This window comes from Salmo salar, chromosome ssa07 (assembly GCF_905237065.1).
Source record: "Salmo salar chromosome ssa07, Ssal_v3.1, whole genome shotgun sequence".
Taxonomy (NCBI): Eukaryota; Metazoa; Chordata; class Actinopteri; order Salmoniformes; family Salmonidae; genus Salmo; species Salmo salar.
This window is the reverse complement of record NC_059448.1, coordinates 17,136,087-17,148,565: the sequence shown is the minus strand read 5'-3', so window position 1 is coordinate 17,148,565 and position 12,479 is coordinate 17,136,087.

Sequence of the window (12,479 nt, the reverse complement as noted above, 5' to 3'; positions counted from 1 at the left end):
ATCACGGCCAGGTGTAATAGAGCCTGGAATTGAACCAGGGTGTCTGTAGTGACGCCTCTTGCACTGAGATGCAGTGCCTTAGACCACTGCACCACTCGGGAGCCAAATCATGTGAATACAAATGTAAATAAGGTATAAGGTAAATAAACCTGTTTTCGCCTTCTCATTCTGGGGTAGTGTGTGTAGATTGAGGAGGAAAAATATATATTTAATCAATTTTAGAACAAGGCTGTAACGTAACAAAATGTTGAAAAGGGGAAGGGGTCTGAATACTTTCTACAAAACAATTTAGGAAACAGGGACCTAGATACAGGAGGGGATTGAATGCATAGAATATAGAAATAAGTAAGTCATTTAATAGGATCTCTATGATTGAATGTCTGCTTTAATAGCATCTCTATGATTGAATGTCTCTGCTGTAACCAAGAAGCTTGATCTTGACATCTAGCTACTTAGTTAGCAAACCAAATGCATAGCTGGATCCCTGAGCTGGATATCATTTATTTGACACATCTTAAGCATTGGTGTAGTGCGAGCCCAGACAAGGCCTTCAAAGTGATATTTGTATTTTTATTTGTTTAAAGGGTATTGAAAATCATACTGTCTGTATTTTGAGATAACCCCGGTATATCGCCCAAGCCTACTCATTACTGAAATAACGTCACACTCATTGTTATCCCACCCCGGGTACAAAAACTTTCTGCTGCGCCAGTGTGCACTCAGACATCCTTGTCCTGTTGTCCTGACAATACAGGTCGCCTCCCCCGCAATCCCCACTTCAGACAGATTTGGAGATACCGTGACACTTACAGCAATACCGGCAATGCTATGACAACCTGTTAGCAAGGTAGAGTGTTTCCACATAGGGCGGGTGATGGAATAGTGATGGAGAAACATACTGAGAGACACGCAGTCTTGGTCGCTGTCATTTTAGAGAGGGTGTGATGAAGTTAGTAGTAGCTAGTTTTTCCTTTAACTCTTTGCTGGGGCTCTGGTTCCTCTTCATAACCTTGCCCCCCCCCCCCCCAAAGCCCAGCACAATACATCATTAGGAGCAGCAGGCAGCAGCGCTGGAATATCTCTGCAATCTCTAGAGCAAACAACCAGTCACACGACCGCATGAGAAACTGTGTTTTTATCAGCTGAATGCGTCAAACAATACACACCGGCAAACCAAAAAAAGCTGCACAGGATGAATGAAGAGTGAAACACGAACGCAAAACTGAATCGCACCCCAGTCACTTATTAGAATGCAGATTCAGTGAGAGAGAAGAAAAAAAACTGAGGGGAGGGAGTAGAGAGCACTCTTAAAAATCCGTAAACGATTCCCATTTCAAATTTTGTTCACTTCCAATTATCAAACATTCCCTTTAAGAATGAGCTACTTTATTACTACAGAAAAGACCAAATGTCCCTAAAGGTGTATTTTACATTAACACAATGCATGTGGAGAGCAAATGACTTTCATTAAGCATTACAGCTGACTACCTTTTATGAGAGAGAGAGAGAGAGAGAGAGAAGAGAAAGAGAGAGAGAGAGAGACTTGAGGAAGAAATATCAGTTCATATGTACAATGGATACAACTATGGTGTTATTTCTTATCAGAAGATTATTTGGAGAAGGGGGCTGGTGAGATGGGAGGGAGGCTGAGGCTAAAGTGATAGATAGCGAGTGTTCGACACAGCTGGCGGAGGTAGTGTCTTTTGCCAGCGGCGGTGGTGGGATGGGATGGAAGGAAACAGGATGCTGCAGCAAATATTGTTTTCCCAAACAATCACTGCCGATGACAGGCCGAATCAACTGACATCCCCTAGTCAATATTTTAGACGGCTACAAATTGAGTTGGTGGGGGGTGAAAATACAGTCTGACACCAGGACTAATAGCCCTGGTCTCGTTTCTACTCTGGAATTTCTCTCTGGCTGTGCTGTCAGGTTTGCAGGGTTGGCAATACCAGCATGCCTTGATGTACCTTGGTGCCCGAGGATGATATTTGTTGCTGCCTCACAACCAGGCCTGGAGAAACTACCGCAGAGCCAGGTCTCTCCAAACCGGGGAATCCAAAACAAATGAATTACTGAAATGGCTGGAATATAAATGTCCTCTGTAAAATGTCCTCTGTAAAAATGTCTTCTTGAACAATCTGCAGCATCTGTTTACTTACTAACATGCTGACTACACCGCTTGAGTCGCAAAATAAATTTAAAACATACATGTTATTCAATTATTGCACCCACACTGCTCGCGCGCGCCAACCAGCGAGCTAAAATGTAAGTCAGTTCTATTTGTGACCTTGATCGTGGTGCAAGTCCTGCCTCTCCCATCTCCTCATTGGTTTATAGAAGCAGATACCCACATGCCATCTGGTTATACCCACATGGGCGATTGAAAGACAACTGAGCTCGTCGGTCGTCGTGGTAATACTAGAAAGTTTAGATGCCAATCGCCATATAAAGTCCAAAGAAGAAAAAGCCTGGAAGGAGGAGAGATGACTAGAAACGATTCGGTTGACCGTTTTATGTGTGGGTTGTCGGAGTAGAGGACCTTGTGCATTTCAGGTAAAATAACAACGAAATGTTTATATTTCAGGACAAATGATCTAGCGACTGCAAGCCAACTAGCTAAATTGCCATAAATGTTTAATGCTTTTCGACCTGTCCCCAAATTAATATTGGTTCAGAGTTTGTTTTGATATTTTAACCTGTGTCGTGATCGCATTTGGTGTGGGGGGACAAAATCAATTTACGTGCGGCCAGTTTGGGTACGGTGTAAGACTTACTACTCTGAATAGGCTTATAATCACATTATAACTACAATATAGTGCATGTTAGCACCCAAACTGACCAGAGCACCTATTCATGGCACCAGTTATTCTGCAAAACAAGGGTTCGGTCAGTATCACAGCTGAGGACGACAGAGTAATACCTTAAGTCTGTGTAGGGTGATATGGACAAACGACGAGCCATGAGGGAAGATGTGTTAGACATTTTAAGTCTGGGAGATTTAGAAAGGCATTATACAGCATGGAGATCATTGCCCCATGGGTTCATTTCTGGTGGCTCAGGTTCACTTGGCCGTGATGAGCATTGTGTTAATCTCACCGGCCAGAAAATAAACTCAGACCTGCTAATGCCAAGCCCTCTGGATCCGCTGTCTTGCCGGTGTTTTCACTATGTTTCTCCATCAATATGAGATCTAGTACCCCTCTCTAATGATTCTGCCGCTTATATTGATGCCCTGTACTTAGAGGGATGCCAAGCCTTCAAAATGTCAACAGCGGCATTTTTATGTGTTAATGCCATATGGGTGCAGTGAGCTGGTAAAAAGCTTTTCCTCACATCGCGACACGCTCAAATGCTAATACCTTCGGTGCTCTCAGGTCGTCGCTTCATTTTCGGGTGCCGTTCTGCTAGATTAGCCATTGGCGAGCGTGGGTCTCGCGGCGAGCGGTCAGCCTGCGTTAATACAGAGGAAGTGAGCGGGGGGCGTTATGACTCAACCCTGACAGATTGGTGTGGCGCTGAAAGAGAGGACACACAGTGCGTCGCCAAATGCGATGTCCCGGTATTCCTCTCTGCATGGCCGCAAGGTTAAGGACCTCGCTACTCCAGCTCACCGTTAGAGAGAAGCGAAACAATAATATCCCCAAAATGCTGGGGACTAACAGTCTTTGCAAGGCGCTATAATAGGTGACTGTGCATGTCCGTGCACAAAAAGTGTGAAACAAAACAGCGGGAGATTTCAAGCAAGCCCAGTTTAGGCCATCTTGGTTACTCAAAACGTGACCACCGCGGGGCTCATTTGTGTTTTTGCACCTTCCAACCCTATTTTTGTTTTCTTTCACACAAGGGTTATTTTGAGGAATAATCTGAGGCAAACTGCCACCTTACCTGGGTCCCCAAATAGTATCTGGCAGCAGGAGCCTGTGCTGACAGGTAGGCCGAATCACCCATTGTGAAAACATTTACTTGCAAAATAGAGGATTTTTTACTCACATGTCAAAAAAGCAATTGCGGAAAAAAAAGGGCATTTAATTTCCTAGGTATGGATAATCTTTAGGATCATTAGTTTATATATCTCCTCAGAAATCACAGTAATATGCGGTGAAAGATGCAGATAGTGTTTTCTAGGATGGAGTACAGTAGGAGTGAGCTTGGGGTTCCTATCTCGAGGCACACAGACATACTGTACAATCCTCCATTTGTCAGGACTGCTGGCCACTCTCCTTCTCCCCTGCCACCCTCCCCAACCTCACTGACCGCCACTTCTCATTTTGTCACTCCTCTTCTCCATAATGGCTTTGCTTCCCTTATTTTTTGCCTCGTCAACCAGACTCTCTAAATCTCTCCATACAGACGGAAAGGGGGGGAGACACTAGGCTTTACTCACGGAGCGCATTTTGAAAACATTTGTTAGATAACCCCTGGAGCGGTTCCCTCTCTTCCTCTGGCCTTCCGTACTTGTCACGACCCGCAGGTGTCACCACCTCTCCTCACCTCCTTTGCCTTGGAACATTGGAAAAAAAGGCTGAGACCCGGAGAACTGCCGTGTTAATCTGTTGTGGAGATCTCGAGATCAGCTGACTTGCTCTAAAGCAAGCAGGGCTCAGGGCAAAATTAGATTTGTAATCCTAAACAAACGCTGTGGAGAGGAGAGAAGCAAGCCGCTTTACGTCATTTACATAGGCTGGCAACACAAACACAAAGCGACGAGGAGGCGATCCTGGCAAAACAATGTCACCCTCATTTGAGTGACCTCCACGGAATGTTAGTTCACCCTGGCATAATCCGCCATTTCAATAGGAGTAATCCAAGACATTGAGATTATTTGTCATGATGCTGACCGAGCAATCCAAGAGGCTCTGCACTGCCTGCACATTCTTACAAAGCATTGTGTCGAATCAAAGCTTCGACAGAGACGTACCATCTATGGCGCTTCAGAGTCTGTGTGCCCAACGTCAACACATTAGTCCCTTCCCATCTCACCTTTGAGAAAAGGAAATGTAAACATGAAGCAAACCAAACTCTTTGGTCCTTTGAAAAACCTGCTGGATGTAAAATATTGTGTGCTATAGCTTGGAAAATAAATAAATGTGACTCTGGATGACAACATAATGATGTTTGTTTCCAACATTAGTCTGTTTTCCTAAAGAAGTAAATCCCGCCTGGTGTTTTGTTTCCTTGCCACGATACTAATGAGTATCGCGATAATGGTATCGTCCCGACCCCAGCAAAAATAGTCTCATAATTCACATCTCAAAGTCTCCACTGTGACATTAATTATAAAAATAACAGATTTATAGTAAATTAATTAGGCCCAAGCGAGTGACTTCACTATAGGCCGAGCGGCTCTGGAATCAAAGATGGTCTTTAATCATCTGTTGTTCTTCAATGGCCTCATGTCGAGCAGAATGAAATGGTTCCTCAAATTAAAGCGGCTGGTGGGTGTGGGGTTGTGTTGTGTGGGTGCGCTGTGTGTGTGTGTGTGTGTGTGTGTGTGTGTGTGTGTGTGTGTGTGTGTGTGTGTGTGTGTGTGTGTGTGTGTGTGTGTGTGTGTGTGTTGCATGCAGGACGGGACATTCTCTCATGAACACTGGCTGCTGCCGCAGTCAATGAATAGAAAATGTCAGGGAGGATACAGAAGAAGCTGGTCCATGAGACAGGCACTGTTCTGGAAACCATAACCATCCCACCTCCCTCCAGCTCCTTCACCGCTGTGTGACATCAGGCGCAGTTCCTGTAAGCAGGGCAGGGGTACTCCATTACATCACAGACATCTGAAACACTACTGGCACACATACCCCGGCCGTGCAATGTGGAGGAGGGGTTAGTGGGGCTAGGGTTAAAGAGCTCCAAACACTAACTACAGCAAGTAGGGACTGCAATGGGCTACATACTGCACCGGACGCGTATAGAAACAATTGTCAGAGATGAGGGCAATTATTTGATCCCCTTGTATCAACCCCCTGGCCTTGTGAAATGAGCTGCAGAGAGCTTTCCATTTGCGTGTTGGGCGGTGGGTTGGCACCAGGCCTACACCACAAGACCCTGGCACAGGCCATTGGAGCCCCACGTGCCCGACGCAAAGTTGGCACCTGCCTCCCCCTCACAGCCTACGTCCGGGGCCAGGCGTGACGTAAGCCAGAGAGTGGGATATTTTTGGCGATGGAGGCTCACAAGATCTCGCTGAGCGAAGCAGGATCATTTTAGACAGAGGCGAGATTCCTTCCTAGCCTGCGTTCCAGCGTATTTCTGGTGAATGCTTGATGAGGCAAGGAATACCACACGGGGGGAAAGGAAGACAGGTGACACCACTGACAGGCCCGTCAGCCAAAACACAGCGTTGGTCGAACGTCATTGTAGCAGCCATCTTCTATAGTCATGTGAACAGCTTGCAGACTTCTAACAGGGGGCCACATCTACTTCAGTGTGCCTTATGATGACGATGTGGGCTAAAACCAGGCCAGAGTCCTGGCCACATAAGACTTTTATCCAGCAGGCTAACTTAACTGAAACATAGTCCTTTTGGTAACCATCGTTCCAGTGATGTTGGTACGCCGGTAACATTCGTTTCAACAACCTCATCCAGTAAGCGCCTGTGGGGGTATAGTCATGTAATGTCTTCAAAAATAAGCTTTTGGAGGGAAGGTATTTTGCATGATGAAAGGACAACGGGGTTAAAAAAAACAAAACAAGTAACCCATCTGAATTAAACAAGCCTCAGCTTCTCCAGGCTTAGAAAAGTGCTGCATTGCAAATAGTGCAGCCGGAGTGCTTTATCTTGGGTAATTCATACACATGTCTGCACAGAGACTCATATTACATCGTCACTGCCTTGCCTTCCTGTGTGTATTTCAGTGTCCCAGATCCAGTGCACACCTCGCGCCCTTACATCACGCGCTCCGAGCAAAAAGAGAAACGCAAACATCCTTCTAACAGTGGCGAACAGGGCTCTGTCTGTGGGTACGCAGGCTTCCACTTTCCAGGTTTCCTGTTGCACCGCTTTGTGCGGACGTTGCAATTTCCCTTTCCAGGGCCTAGTGTAAAGCGATACAACCATCCCTCTGCGCAGACCTCCGTTCCGGAACGTCGTGAGTGATCCGTTGGTCGGCAATGCCAGCTACACCCTTTTAAGTCCTTGCATCTCTCCTAATGCAGACCAACAATCAGCAATTTCATCCTGGCTGAGTTGCATTCAACCAACACGTCAATGGCTTGGAGTCTGTGATGTGTCTACTTAACAAGCCAATAAAGTGGGTATTCAAGCACATTTTCTCTATGTTCCCTTTTGGTTCTATGCTCTTACAGTACAGTTGGATTTACCGGCATCGTAAATTCATTAGGTTACCACCCATTCAATTGACATATCTCTTTTGAATGACAGAATTAAATAAATAAAAATCCTGCCTGAGCTATTCGGTGCATCTCACCTATTATAAAGAATGTCAATAAAAATGGGGAGGCAAATAAAAAATAAAAAAAACATTCTATATTCCTATCATTGGCCCTCTGCACACACACAGAGCGAGAGAGACAGCGAGGGAGAAGCGCAAGAGAGACAGCGAGGGAGCAGCGCGAGAGAAGCGCGAGAGAGACAGCGAGGGAGAAGCGCGAGAGAGACAGCGAGGGAGCAGCGCGAGAGAGACAGCGAGGGAGAAGAGCGAGAGAGACAGCGAGGGAGCAGCGCGAGAGAGACAGCGAGGGAGAAGAGCGAGAGAGACAGCGAGAGAGCCGCTGCGAGAGGCAGTCCATTTTTTATTTTAAACAATTTTTAAATGAGAGGAACTGCATGTTCCCTTGAAAAGAGCTGGCTGGCGAGATCTCTCATTGGGCCAGGGGGGTTCACCGGGAACAAATAAACATTTCAGGGACACAGAGATAACCAGTTGTTTTTTTTTGTATCGCACAATAAAAAAGTATTGTAAATGACGAGGGAAAACAACACTAGTAGACATAAAACGACGTTCTTCTGAAGTGTGTTTGGTAGGTCTCCACCTGAGCGGTGAAAACGTGGCGAGGCCCGCTCCTCGGCTCATTCTCCTAATCACGAAACTCAAACTACTTACAGGAGCAATGAGGGGGGTAATGAGAAAGTAATTGTACTAATTTCGGCTGGCTCCGCTTCCATTCAGTTTGATTGTGTGAGCCTTCTGCATCATTACGGCAACATCTGCAGTGACTCACAGAGCGTAAGCCACTGAGAAAAAGAGTTAGGATAGAGAAGAGGGGGAGGGATGGAGAAGAGAGAGGGAAGGGGGCATTAGAGAGAGAAAAAAAACAACAAAAAAAACTGGAGGAAAAATATTGGGTTTTGATGCTGCTTGGACGGAACATGACGTTACTTCATACCACCTCCTATTGTCGCGATCTCTGTTATGGAAATAGACGAGCGCTGGGAGACCATGGCCAACGATGATACAGAGACGTTTCCAAAGTTCCACCTCCAAGCAGCTGCTTGCTAATCTCCTCTACCAGAACACACTAAACAACTGACGACCCCATAATCTGATCCCAGTGCAGTCATTACCTCTGGAGCCAAGAGGGGGTGCCTAACCCAATATGCAGCCGCTTAAACGAATGAAACGCGATTTATGTCCATTGTCATTCGACTGGGCCTTTCAAGGTAATCCCATTTGAATATTCTTGATCGGCCAAATTCCCTATCGTTTCATCAAGCTGTCCCGCGGCTCGTTACATAGGAGGTTCGATGTTTACGCAGTCTGACTGCTTGTGTGTGTGGAAACATTGTCCTTCAGTATGAAATGGCTGGGCTGTAGGGTTCTGTCGTGGTTGTTGCTGTTTTCTTCTTCTTCGTCTAGCTCCCTGTCCTACCCCTCAATGTACAGGGGCTGTCCATCTTCTGTCTCCCTTTACACACACACACACACACACACACACACACACACACACACACTCTCTCTCTCGCCACGACACTGATACTCTACAAGCAACCCCATCAACTTTTCAGTGGCCTTTATGAACACAAGGCCAGGACAGTTGGGAGGGAGACTTCTGTTTGCCTTTATCATTTGGATCATGTCTACACATGAAACCGAGCAGCCCCTTCAGATGACAGCCAAGTCCACCTCCTACGTTTCCCAATCTGTCTGTGTGAACACGACTGCACATGTAATCAACGACAAGCCCATCAGGGAAGAGACGAAAAGGATGGGGTTTTTTCCACCGCAGAACTTCCTTCCTCGTCCCAATGGTTCTAGAAGTCTGGGATTCGACTCCTCATTCCCGCTGAACATGGAGGAACAGGTGCCCGTGAAATTAAAGTTGGGCTGTTCAGAAGTGTGGCAGGAAATACCAAAAAAAAAAAAAAAACGGCCAACGCTGCAGACTGAAGATTACCTTCTGAGGGAGCGAGGGCAAAAAAGGGTAGAAGAGATTTTCATAGTCAGGGTTTCCTCAGAGCAAAGACAACCCGTATCAGTAAAATGGCCATGAAATCCACTATGAATTGGGCAATAACGTCTGTATATTTTCTTCCAACTCTCTTGGTTTGGTCTCTGAGTGAAAACTGGACTTGACCAGAGCTTTGGCTGGGTAGTGACAGCTTGCTTCCAGGCTGAAGTGTTATGGCGAGATACTGTGGCTCTGTGCTTATTATAGATTCCATTAAGATGGGTCTAAATTGGACTTTTGTCAGTTTTAGAGCACCTTGTTTGTTTTAGTCTTCTTGACGCTGTGAGTCAGAGTTTTATTATTAAGCCTTTCAGAGATAAAGGATGAATTAAAGGGACAATCAAATACTGTTACTTCTATCACTTAATGCTTTTTTGTCGTCAGTATCAGCAAGACACAAATGCACTTCTGTGAACTTACAGTAGCTATTATACTTAAAGGTGGAATGTGCAGAAATCGCTCTGCCATTTCCTGGTTGCTAAAAATTCAAAATAGTTTGCCTAATTTCAGTTTATGTATAGTGTAGTGCACGTGTCAGTCATTCCACGGGGGGTGTGTGTGCAGGTTTTCGCTCCTCCCTTGTACTTGATGAATTAAGGTCACTAATAAGTAAAGAACTCCCCTCACCTGCTTGTCTAGGTCTTAATTGAAAGCAAAAACCTGCAGACACTAGGCCCTCCATGGAATGAGTTTGACAGCCCTGGTGTAGAGAATCATTGTACCTAAACCGCTGTGTGAAAATATATTTTCAATAACCAAAAATACTGTATTTTCAGCAGTTGGAAGCTGGTGTACTAAACCGAAAGTAAGACGCAAAAACAAAACTTAAGAACGGGAATCATAGCAATACTGCAGATGCAGTACATTCGGAAAGTACTCAGACCCCTTGACTTTTTCCACATTTTGTTACGTTACAGCCATATTCTAAAAATGATTATATTGTTTTTCCTTCTCCTTATTGATCTACACACAATACCCCATAATGACAAAGCAAAAACTGTTTTTTAGAATTTCTAAAAAATTAAAACAGAAATATCACATTTACCTAAGTATTCAGACCCTTTACTCAAAACTTTGTTGAAGAAGCTTTGGCAGCGGTTACAGCCTCGAGGCGTATTGGGTATGACGCTACAAGCTTAGCACACCTGTATTTGGGGAGTTTCTCCTATTCTTCTGAAGTTCTGTCAGGTTGGATGGGGAGCGTCGCTGCACAGCTATTTTCAGGTCTCTCCTGAGATGTTTGATCGGGTTCAAGTCCTGGCCACTCAAGGACATTGAGACTTCTCCTGAAGCCACTCCTGCGTTGTCTTGGCTGTGTGCTTTGGGTCGTTGTCCTACTGGAAGGTGAACCTTCGCCCCAGTCTGAGGTCCTGAGCGCACTGGAGCAGGTTTTCATCAAGGATCTCTCTGTACTTTGCTCCGTTCATCTTTCCCTTGATCCTGACTAATCTCCCAGTCCTTGCCGCTGATAAACATCCCCACAGCATGATACTGCCACCACCATGCTACACCGTAGGGATGGTGCCAGGTCTCCTCCAGACATGACGCTTGTCAATCTTGGTTTATCAGACCAGAGAATCTTGTTTCTCATGGTCTGAGAGTCTTTAGTTTCCTTTTGGCCAACTCTAAGCTGGAGGTCATGTGCCCTTTATTGAGGAGTGGCTTCCGTCTGGCCACTCTACCATAAAGGCCTGATTGGTGGAGTGCTGCAGAGATGTTTGTCCTTCTGGAAGGTTCTCCCATCTCCACAGAGTTACCATCGGGTTCTTGGTCACCTTCCTGATCAAAGCCCTTCTCCCCAGATTGCTCAGTTTGGCTGGGCGGTCAGCTCTAGGAAGAGTCTTGGTGGTTCCAAACTTCTTCCATTTAAGAATGATGGAGGCCTGGGAAGAGGATTTCGGTTAACAACTTTCAGACGAAACTTGGCAGAGTATGCATTCTTCATCTATATGTCTAATTCAATTTAAAAGTAGTTCATCGGCTGCATTGGTCAAAGCCAAAATAAGATCAGAAATAGATCCCACTTGTGACCGATGTAAGCAGGCTCCTGCTACTTTATTACACGTTTTGGACATGCCCGAAAGGGACAGATTTCTGGATATCAATTTGAGACGTCTTCTAAGATACTGGAGAGGCCTATAGAACCTTCTGGCTTTATTGCATTATTCAGAGGGGCACCACAGGAGGCCCGTCTAAACAGTTCTATGGTCAACATACCGGTGTTTACTATTCTTCTAGCTAGACGTCATATACTATTCAAGTGGAAGGATCAGTTTCCTCCTACTTTTAACCATTGGATAAAGGAAGTTATGCATCATCTCAAGCTAGAGAAAATACGCTCCTCCTTTAGGGGATCTGCAATTACATTTTATAATATCTGGCAACCTGTCCTATTCTTTGTAGAAGACATGGACCCAGCTAATTTCACAACTCCATAAACCAACCCAAATTAGAATGTGTATAACTATTTGTTTTATAATGTCTACGTATTTTTGTAATTATTTGATTATATTACGCACTGTATATCATGCCTGCTTTAAGTCTGGTTTTAGGGTGGGGCTCTGTTAGAGCATAGGGGGTTGGGGGGGTTGATTTGGTAGGGGATCAGTGTGTGTTCCGCCCTCTCTCTACCTATTCCGTCTGTTATCTGTTATAAAAATCATAAGAATCATAAAAAATGGCAAATAAAAAAACATTTGAAAAAAACATTTTGATGTAGGCCACTGTTTTTTGGGACCTTCAATGCTGCAGACATTTTTTGGTACGCTTCCCCAGATCTTTTCCTCGACACAATCCTGCCTCTGAGCTCTATGGACAATTCCTTCGACCTCATGGCTTGGTTTTTGCTCTGACAAGCACTGTCAACTGTGGGACCTTATATAGACAGGAGAGTGCCTTTCCAAATCATGTCCAACCAAATACATTTAACACAGTTGGACTCCAAGTTGTAGAAACATCTCAAGGATGATCAAAGGAAACAGGATGCACCGGAGCTACATTTCGAGTCTCATAGCAAAGGGTCTGAATAAAAAAAAACTGTTTTCACCTTGTCATTATGGAGTGGTGTGTAG